At 33.9% G+C, this 10112-nt stretch overlaps 1 long non-coding RNA gene across 1 annotated transcript in view; it reads right to left on the minus strand.

Moving 5' to 3' along the window:
* Window positions 1-5187, minus strand: part of LOC116637455 — a 256562-nt gene extending 251375 nt beyond the window's left edge. The window contains exons 1-2 of the long non-coding RNA XR_004300480.1: window positions 5017-5187; window positions 962-1079 (exon numbers count right to left, since the gene is read on the minus strand). This is a non-coding gene — a long non-coding RNA (uncharacterized LOC116637455). The remainder of the gene's footprint in view (window positions 1-961; window positions 1080-5016) is intronic.
* Window positions 5188-10112: the final 4925 nt, after the last annotated feature.

Here is a 10112-nt window from a genome sequence, read left to right on the forward strand (position 1 = left end):
TTATATGGATTTTAATAAGTGGGACAAATGTTTTAATCTTCAGTGTAATATTAAAAGAAGATTAAAAAATGTGTAGCTAACAACTAATGAGGATAAAAATGGAAAAATAAAATTAATTCATCCAAAGGAAGGCAAGAAATGAGAGCTCAATATAAAATAGGTGAGGAAAATAGAAAACAGATGATAGATTTAACATTAAAATGTTAAATAGAAAACAAAAATGATAGATTTAAATTAAAAAATACAGAAATTATATTAAATCAGACTAAATATATCAATTAAATGACTAAGATCATCATTTATAAAATATACAAGCTATGTGTACCCTGATCTTGGACTTACCAGTCTCCAGAACAGTGCAAAATACATTTCGGTTGATTTTAAGCCACCCAATCTATGGTTATTTTGTTATAGCATACCGAATGGACTAAAACAATACCAATGGTTAATACCTGAAATAAAAGGTTCTTTGTCATCTAAAAATCAATCAATACAATCCCACATTGTTTCAGTTATTCAAAATGAGTAAAACACTCATAGCAGTACACCTTGTCTGTCTGATCCTTTTCAACAGTCACCTCTACTTTTGATGTAAATAAAACTACATAAAAAATTAAAGTGTTTGCTAACCCCTTAAAAAAAAAAAAGGAAAACAATATAATTATCACCATGGATCTGGACAGGAAATATATACACCCACTATGTATTCATAATGCAAGATCATAGTAAATAAGAAACAGAAGTTGTCTTAGGTTCCCAAGAAGGACCTAGTATCCCTGAGACAGAGACTCATATGCATATGCTTTTTTGGAAAATCCATTCTTCCAGAAAGTACTATAAAGGAGACAGAAATAAAGGCTAGGGAAAGGACTGAGCAAAAATGAGATATTTGGCTAAAGTTAATTTTAGTGTCATTAACGGGTAATTTCTGGAATATAAATAGCAAAACCAGTTTTCCTACCTTGAAACAAGATGGTTGGGCTTCAATCTTCATATTATTCAGTCATCTATCACCAAAGGGAGCATGACATCTTACATTTCTCTAGGCTAGGCAGCTTCCTTTAGCCAAAGGCAATGCTCTGCAGAAGATCACAATACTTAGTCATTGGCCCCAGTATTCATAGCAACAAAAAGGATATTTTGTCAATGCACTACGTAGTCTAAAAAAGGAACATCCTTAATGTAATAAAGTGTATCTAAAAAAAATAAAAACCTTTAGTAAACAGCATAACTAATGAGCAAATATTTTAAGTTTTTACTTTGGGATCAACGGTGCAACTTATCACCATATCTTTTATACTGTACAAGAATTCTTTAATGGTTAAACAAGGGCAAAAAATAATTTTAATTTTCATCATAGTTGTAGAGCTGTATACAGTTGGGTGTAAGTTTGTTGCAGCTACCATCTAATATTCTTTTTCTAAAGTACATATCAGAGAAATTCTATCCTAAAGTAACACACAAACAGAAAATTTATTGGAAAAATTACTATCAAACTTCTTAATTTAAAATAAACAGATTTAATATGATTATTTTTGGAAATTATAATAAGAAAATAAAAATAACTAATATATATAATATATGTATTTATATATATATATACAAACGTATATACGTATATATATATATAACTAATATATAATATATTTTTTATATATATATATATATATATAAACGTGTATGTGTATATGCATTTCTCCAAAGGTTTTAAATGCTAGTGAGAAAGAATATGAACAGAAATCTATTATATCTATTATTTATGATGGACTAATTCAAAGTATCATTTCTTCAATAATTTTATTTTATTTTCAATGCAGTTTTATTACATTTTATGAACTACAGTAAAATTATTTTACTGTGTTAAAAAAAAATCTATGGACATTTGAGAATGAATCATTTCCCCATTCAAATTCATACTGAAATATATCAACCTATTTTTACATTTTAGCCTTCTTGTTAAAACATGCTTTGCACATATAATAATAAGTTGAACCACCAGATTGAAATGAATATTAGATTAAGCATAGATTTAGGCTCCAAATTTTTTACTAACTAAGCTGAAAGGAATTCTAAAAATACATAGAATTAAATTTCAAGTAATATCTGAGATTTCCCAGATCACTGAAAAAAGATATACTGGAGATTCTCAAATAAGAGAATCATTGACTAAATGAAATTTCAGGTTTCTTTTTCTAGTTATATGTGTAGCTATACATATGTAGGTGTGCATATATGTACATCCATATACACACATAACTGCATATCAAAAGAGATATAAGTATATACACACATACATACACACTTATAGAGAGAGTTGGTTGGATTTTGCTTCCAGTTATTTATCACAAAATTTATTAACAACACATGATACAAATACTCCAGTGGGGACAGTTTAAATAGAAGAAAACTGAAGAAGATACAATGAACTCCAATAGGAGTTTCCCATTGGCTGCTGTAACAAATCACCACAAACTTAATGGTTTAAACAACCCACATTTATTAGCTCACATTTCTGCAGATTGGAAGTCAGAAATCTGTTTCAAAGGGCTGAAATCAAGGCTGATGCAAGCTCACTGCTATGGAGGCTTTAGGGTCTAAATTATTTCCTTGCCTTCTCTAGCTTCTAGAGGCTGCCTGCATTCTCTGGTTCATGTCCCCTTCCTCTATCTTCAAATCCAGCAGCATAGCATCTTTTCCTCTCTCTGACCTCTGTTTCATTCTTACATCTCTCTCTCTCTATCCCTCTGCTCTCTGTTTCCATTATCATGTTACTTTCCAAGTCTGTCTGTGATCATCCTGCCTCCCTCTTACAAGGAACCTTGTGATTACATTGATCTCACTTAGATAACATAGGATTATCCACCTATCTCAAAATTCTTAATCACATTCGCAAAGTCCTTTGGCAATATGTAACTTATTCATAAGTTTGAGGATTAGGACATAAATATTGTTGAAAGGCTGTTATTTAATCAACCCCTGCCATATTATAAATATATCCAAAAAATATAAAATCTGAGAGAGATACAATTAAGCATCAGTCCTACGAGAAAAAGTAACTTTCAAATGATGATGGAAGAAATGAATTCCCTGAGAAATGATGTATTTTCTATGCAAACTCTTAGTTAACTTGATGTCAATTTGCTTTGAATGCTGGAAAACTTTATAGTGGTTTTTCTGCACTCATGATGAATAAATCCAAATAAATTCCAAAATTAAGATATGAAATTCAATTAAACTGGTTAGGGGAATTAAAAATGTGTAACATCTGTAGATTCGGTATAAGTCCAGTCAATATCCCAGCAGATAATTTTGTGGATATCAACAAATTGATGTAAAGATTATATAGAAAGACAAAAGTTCCAGAAGAGCAAATACATTACTGAGGTAGAATAAAGTCTGAGAACTGACACCGCCTGACTTTATGACTTACTATAAAAGCAACAGTAATCAAGACAGTGTGGTACTAGCAAAAGAAGGGACAAAGAGATTAATGGATAAGAGCCCAGAAACAGACCCACACAAATACAATCGACTGATCTTTGGCAAAGATGCAAAGCCAACACAATGAAGAAAGGATAGTCTTCAAAAATAGTGCTGAACAACAGGATATCCACATGCAAAAAAACCAAAAAATGAGGTTTCACAAAAATTAACTTAAAATGAATTATAGACATTGATATAAAATGCAAAACTATAACATTCCTAGCAGACAACATAGGAGAAAATCTAGAGCTTGGCAACAACGTTTTATATGCAACCAAAAGCATCATTCATGAAAGAAAAAATCGATAAGCTGGACTTTATTAAAATTAAAAACTTCTCGGTTGAAGACACCATTAAGAGAATGAAAGACAAGCCACACCCTGAGAGAAAATATTTACAACAAACATATATGATAAAGGACTACTGTCCAAAACAATGTAGAAAACACTTAAAACTCAAAAATAAGAAAACAACCTGGTTAAAAAATGGGCGTAAGATCTGAACAGACACCTCACCAAAAAAGATATACAGATGGCAAATAAACATATGGAAAGATGATCCACATCATAAGTCACCAGGGAAATGAAATTTAAAACCATGAATAGCACTACACACCGATGAGAAGGGCCAAAAGCCAAAACACTGACAGCACCTAACTCAGAGGAGATGTAGCAACAGGAATTCATCGCGTAGCAACAGGAATTCATCGCTGGTGGGAAGGTAAAAATGGTACAGCCACTTTGTAAGACAGTTTGGCAATTTTGTATAAGTCTAAACCTACCTATGGCATTGTCTTTTTGGTTTTCCAGGGCTAATGCCAATGTATGTGATTAAGTCCTTCCTGCTTCCTTTGGGACAATGGCTAATTATTTTATCTTCTCTGTTAAATTTTAATTTTCTCTTCAACCACCATTCCCTTCCCTAGTATTCTTCAACACTCGCAGATGTGTGTCCTGGAGTTTCTTCTTCACATTCTACTTACTGGACACTTTCTTGTAAATGCCCACATGTCCCTTCAAATTCAGCATGTATTAAACAAGATAAACACCTTTCTGTCAAAGGGAATGGCTCTATCTCAATTCCCTATTTATATACTATTATATATCCTCAAGTTAGACATTGCCAAATAAAGTTGAATTTACCCTGGTCTTCTCTACAACTAGCCAATCAGAACATTTAGTTTACTGTTTTTCAGGATGTCTCTCAATCAATTTTTTCCCAATTCTCACTGTCATTGTCTTGCCTATTAACTCATTACTCTGCCTGGATTGCTGAAATGGTTCTCTGAATACTCTTCTGACTTTCCAACCTTCCCGTTCCAATCTGTATGCCAGAGAGCATTTAGATCAGTCTTTAATAACTGGTTACTGTAACAAGGCTTCTTAAGTTTTATCAACGTCCCATCCTTTACGCGGTCTTAGAGATCAATTGAATCAAATTTTTCCCAAACATGCCAAGTGTATTCCCAAAGCTAATATGCGATTTATGCCATTTTTATTAGGAAATGCCCACCCTACCGTATTCCCCCTTCACCTCGCGCTGTGAGTTCTGGAGGAAGCCCAGGGGCGGCGGGAAGGAGATGGTAGCTGCGCACTCCCGACCGAAGGGAGGAGGGTAGGGAGGAAGAGCCCCCGCGCCGCGGCTGGAGGGGCTTAGCGCACGCGCGGGAGTCCTCTGCCGCCGGTGCCGCCGGTGCCGCCGCCGCCGCCGCCTCCGCCTCCGCCTCCGCCTCCGCCTCCGCCTCCACCGCTGGCGGCTCAGCCTCTCTGGGCTCTGCCCGTCCTGCGTCCGCCCGCGCCGCTTGCACTCCTCCGCGTACTGGCCAAATGCTTACCCTACTTTTAAGGAACTCCAAGTGTGAGAAAAATATAAAGTGCTGTTTGGTCGACTCGAACTTCAGATGATCTATTTTTATTGCCCACATTTAACTTTCTTTTTCAATCAACAGGTAGGTTTTTTTCCCTCCCTTAATTCAGTTCTCCAGATTTTGTTATTCCTGTTACCCTTGGTTGCAAACCCTTTCATGAACATGTCTTCATCCTGAATGCGTGTTGACATAACCTAAGCTTAAGATAAATATTTCCTTTAGACGTATTTTTTTATATTCTAATTTTGCAACTTAATCTAAAATATACAGACTAGGCAGTTGATTTCAGTCTTTTTTAAGTCAGACAAATGAAGGAAGATTTTGGCGGAAGAAATCAGTAATTTAACACACTTTTAAAAATATAACAGTTTTAAAAAGCAAAATTATATTTTCAGTCAAGTGAAAATTGTGCATCTAACCTACATGTTAAAAAATGAGAGATGCCTCACATTATAAAGAGCATTTTACTCTGCAGATGTATAAAAATTGCTGTGGACTTTTATGCATTATAGCAGTTCCTTTTTGAAATGATGAGGAACTTCCTTTAGAAGTTAATGTTTAACTGATGTGCATTCTGTTTGAAAAGTTTTTGATTATAGCTAAAGGAGTATGTATTGTAGCTTACGACAAGTGGTATTGCTTCCTAAGACAACATAGCTGCCCAGAAATGTCAATTCTGAAAAGAAGGATAATCTTAGCTAATACTTAGGAATAATGTCTTTCAAGCATGAAATTTCTTTAAGTCTCATGCTTTGTCATAGCAAATAGGAGTAGGGCAAATGCATTTATCTTAATAATATTTAAATGGGCAAATAATTTTGTAAATATTTACCTAAACAACATGAGGGTTATTATCATTAAATACTATTTAACATGGGATTAAAATCATCTAAATCAATATTACCCTTACACCCACTCACCTATGTACTAATAAGAGCTGAATTTTCAGCGGGATGGCATAGTCTAGAGATGGCAGAGCTTGGTAGAGCTTATATTTAAGTGGGTAAAACATAGGGATGTGGGAGGGTTGGAAGACAATGTTCCCTTCATGAAATGTGTCAGGAAGGCAAAAGAGATTGAGGCATCAAGATTTCCTTTAAGAGTAGAAGCATGACTAAGCTCTGAGGGAGAAAGTAAGAATATAGGAAGAAACTCAGTAGGAATAAAGGGTTTGGAATGAAGCATGAGGACTAACATTTATTTATTGTGCGCTGCATGCTAAATACTGAACTTTGTGTTTTGCAGAAGTTATTTTAGTTATGTTAGTCAGCAATGCAAAGATTTATTTATTCATGTTCATATTTAAATATTAAACTCCTACAGAAAAATGATAGATTATGGATATTCAACTTAGGACTGTTCAGTTTCAAAGATAATCTTATTTTACTGGCTCCCTAATTTTGACAATTAGGGTATGAAAATTAGGATTTTGTCATGGAAATAGGTAAAGACGTGTCCATGGTGGGTAAGTGTGCTATCAATGAGTAAGATTTTGGAAGAGAACAAGCAGTAAAGCAGGGTTGCTGCTTAAGCCATTCAGTTGCTGTGCTAAAACTCTGTCTCCTCAAACTGAGTTTCAGATAAGACTGGTCTCAGTTTGGGGAGTGACTGATCACTGTATGTGAAACTAATATCAATCCCACCTTTTACCAGCTCTTTCTTGGTAAATTGATGGTCTTTTATTATCCAGTTTTCTGAGTCATTTAAAAAAAAACAACACAAACCTTATTTGAATGTAACACAAAAGAGTACATTTCTTTAATATGTAAGTAGATCCAAATTATATTAACCAATGTAAACTTAAAACCTAATTGTGTCATCTGAGTTAATAGCAATTTTTGTTTGTAATATTTTTCTAGGTTGATTTTTTTTTTTTCTCTTTTCTACTAGTAACCTGAGGGTTCTAAGGTGGAAACCGTTACATCGCAGTGGTGTTTAAAACTATCTAATGACTCCCACGCCCAAAGATATCATAACATTAATTCAGTTACACTTCTTCCTAACTCATATACTTTCTATCCAATTTATGATAATTTTGCTAGTAAGAATTACAATTTTCCCCAACTCATTACAGTAATCTTACTATTTTTATGTTTATTATTTATAGATTTATTTGCATCATTTTATAGCTGTAGTCCCCATTATTATATCACATGTGTTCTAACTTTGAAAGGAATCCAGTATTCACTACCTGCTCATTTATGCTATATGCTGTATTTCCTCATTAACATGTCCTTATTTTGATTTATCTTTTAATTATAATATTCCTTTGTTTGGTCATAATTCTCCAGGTCTTAAAATTTTGACCATGTCATTTTGCTTTCATACTCTAACGACTTATGTCATGCTTTATTTATTTATTAAAAAAAAAAAAAAAAGAATATTGGTCTTGTTACACTAACTTCTGGGGGAAAAAAGATCTTTGCTGGGAGAAGTTTGAGGTCAGTTATTTTAATTATAGATGACTTTTTTGTTTTTGTTTTTAACCAAGATATCTTAAGAATTTTTGTCATTATCATTAATTTTTCCACAGTATGTCTAGTATAATTAGGAATTATAGGAATTATAGTTTTTAATTGAAAATGGCATCCTTATTTTATTTGCAAATGCATTTTTCATTCCATTTCTGGGATTTGTGATTTTATTATTTATATATTTGATTTAAAAAAAATATTCTATGTGTTCAACTTTTACTTTCAGTCCTCTATCTTGATGAGGTTTTCTCTTAGCTATTTCATCTTTTTTTTTTTTTTCCTCTGTACTCTGCAATATTCTCAAGTTTCATTTTTGCCTTTTTTTAGGTCATATTAAATTTTCAGTTGTGGTTTTGGGTGTGTATGTATGTGTTCTTTGTTTCTAATTTAGGTAAAGATTTTGTGAACCTTTCATTGCATTTATAAGGATCATTATGGTTTAGGTAAAAATTTGTAGCATCTTTTGTTATGTGTCAGGAATAACATCATTTGCATATATTAAAATGATGAAATTTCTTGATTAAATCATTTTCCCTCATAACCTTTCACCTCTTAAACAAGCTTCTTAAACCAAAAGATTTATTGCCAGAAGCAGTAGAGGGTCTCTTTACCAAGGCAATATCTACTCCATGGTAGATAATTCTATTGAGTTTTATATATAGCAGCACTATACAGTAGAACTTTCTTTTTTTTTTTTAAGATTTTATTTATTTATGATAGAGAGAGAGAGAGAAAGCACAAGCCAGGGGGAGAGGCAGAAGCAGGCTCTCTGCTGAGCAGGGTGCCTGGGGCTCCATCCCAGGATCCTGGAATCATGGCCTGAGCCGAAGGCAGACACTTAACAGACGGAGCCACCCAGGTGTCCTACAGTAGAACTTTCTACATTGATAGGAATATTCTATATCTGCACCATCCAATATGTTAGTCACATGTGGCTACTGAACACTTAAAATGTTACTAGTGCAACTAAAGAACTAACTTTGATTTTCATTATTTTAAGTAGTCACACATGGCTAGTGATTATTAAACTATATTGGAGAAGACAAAATTGTATACAGAAGGTTTTGCTGTCTATTGTTAAGGCTTTGGCATAAATTGTCGTCACACAGAAGGTTAATAGGACATTAAGAAATAAAAGAAAGGTTTATTAATTCTGAAACCAAGGACTTTTTGAAGGAAGAAGAAGAAAATATAGATAAAAGCCACTTGAATATTTCATAAATTTCCCTCTCTAGATTTGACCTAGAGAGAGATGTGTATTACCTAAGTATGGGGAACATTGGTAGAACAATTTTCTGTACTGAATCTAGTAAGTATAATCCTTTGATCTCATCATCTGCAGATCATCCAGTGATAAAATCATAACAAAATAATCTTGTCATATTCCATCTGTGATTGTCCAAAATCTCTTAATAATGGCTTTTGGAAAGCAGGTAACTTGAAAGTTTCAGACATGACCTGGGCTCAAAGTAAAAGGTGATGTGAACTTTGAGTTGAGACTGGAGGTGATCTGCCTCAGTGAAGGATTCTGTTTAGGAAACTGATAGCACTTCTACTTACTGCTACTGATACTTTATTTATTTATTTATATTATTTTATTTTATTTTTTCCAGCATGGTAAGTGTATGCTTTAATCCCCATCACCTATTTCACCCATCCCGCCACCCACCTCCCCTCTGGTAATCATCAGTTTATTCTCTATGGTTAGGAGTCTGTTTCTTGGTTCTTTCTCTTTCTTTCCATTGCTTGTTTGTTTCTTAAATTCCATATGAGTGAGATCATATGGATCATATGGTATTTTCTCTAACTGACTTATTTCACTTAGAATTATACTCTCTAGGGCACCTGGGTGGCTCAGATGGTTAAGCGTCTGCCTTCGGCTCAGGTCATGATCCCAGGGTCCTGGGATTGAGTCCCACATCGGGCTCCCTGCTCCTTGGGAGCCTGCTTCTCCCTCTGCCTCTCTCTCTCTGTCTCTCATGAATAAATAAATAAAATCTTTGAAAAAAAAAAAAAAAGAATTATACTCTCTAGCTCCATCCACATCATTGCACATAGAAAAATTTCATTCTTTATTGTGGCTGAATAATATTCCATTGTAGATATATATACGGCATCTTCTTTTCTTTTCTTTTATTTTATTATGTTATGCTAGTCACCATACATTACATCATTAGTTTTTGATGTAGTATTCCATGATTCATTCCTTTGTGTATAACACCCAGTGCTCCATGCAGTACATGCCCTCCTTAATACCCATCACCAGGTTAACCCATCCCCCCACCCCC

The sequence above is a fragment of the Phoca vitulina genome, unplaced genomic scaffold (assembly GCF_004348235.1).
Source record: "Phoca vitulina isolate PV1807 unplaced genomic scaffold, GSC_HSeal_1.0 scaffold14, whole genome shotgun sequence".
NCBI classification, from domain to species: domain Eukaryota; kingdom Metazoa; phylum Chordata; class Mammalia; order Carnivora; family Phocidae; genus Phoca; species Phoca vitulina.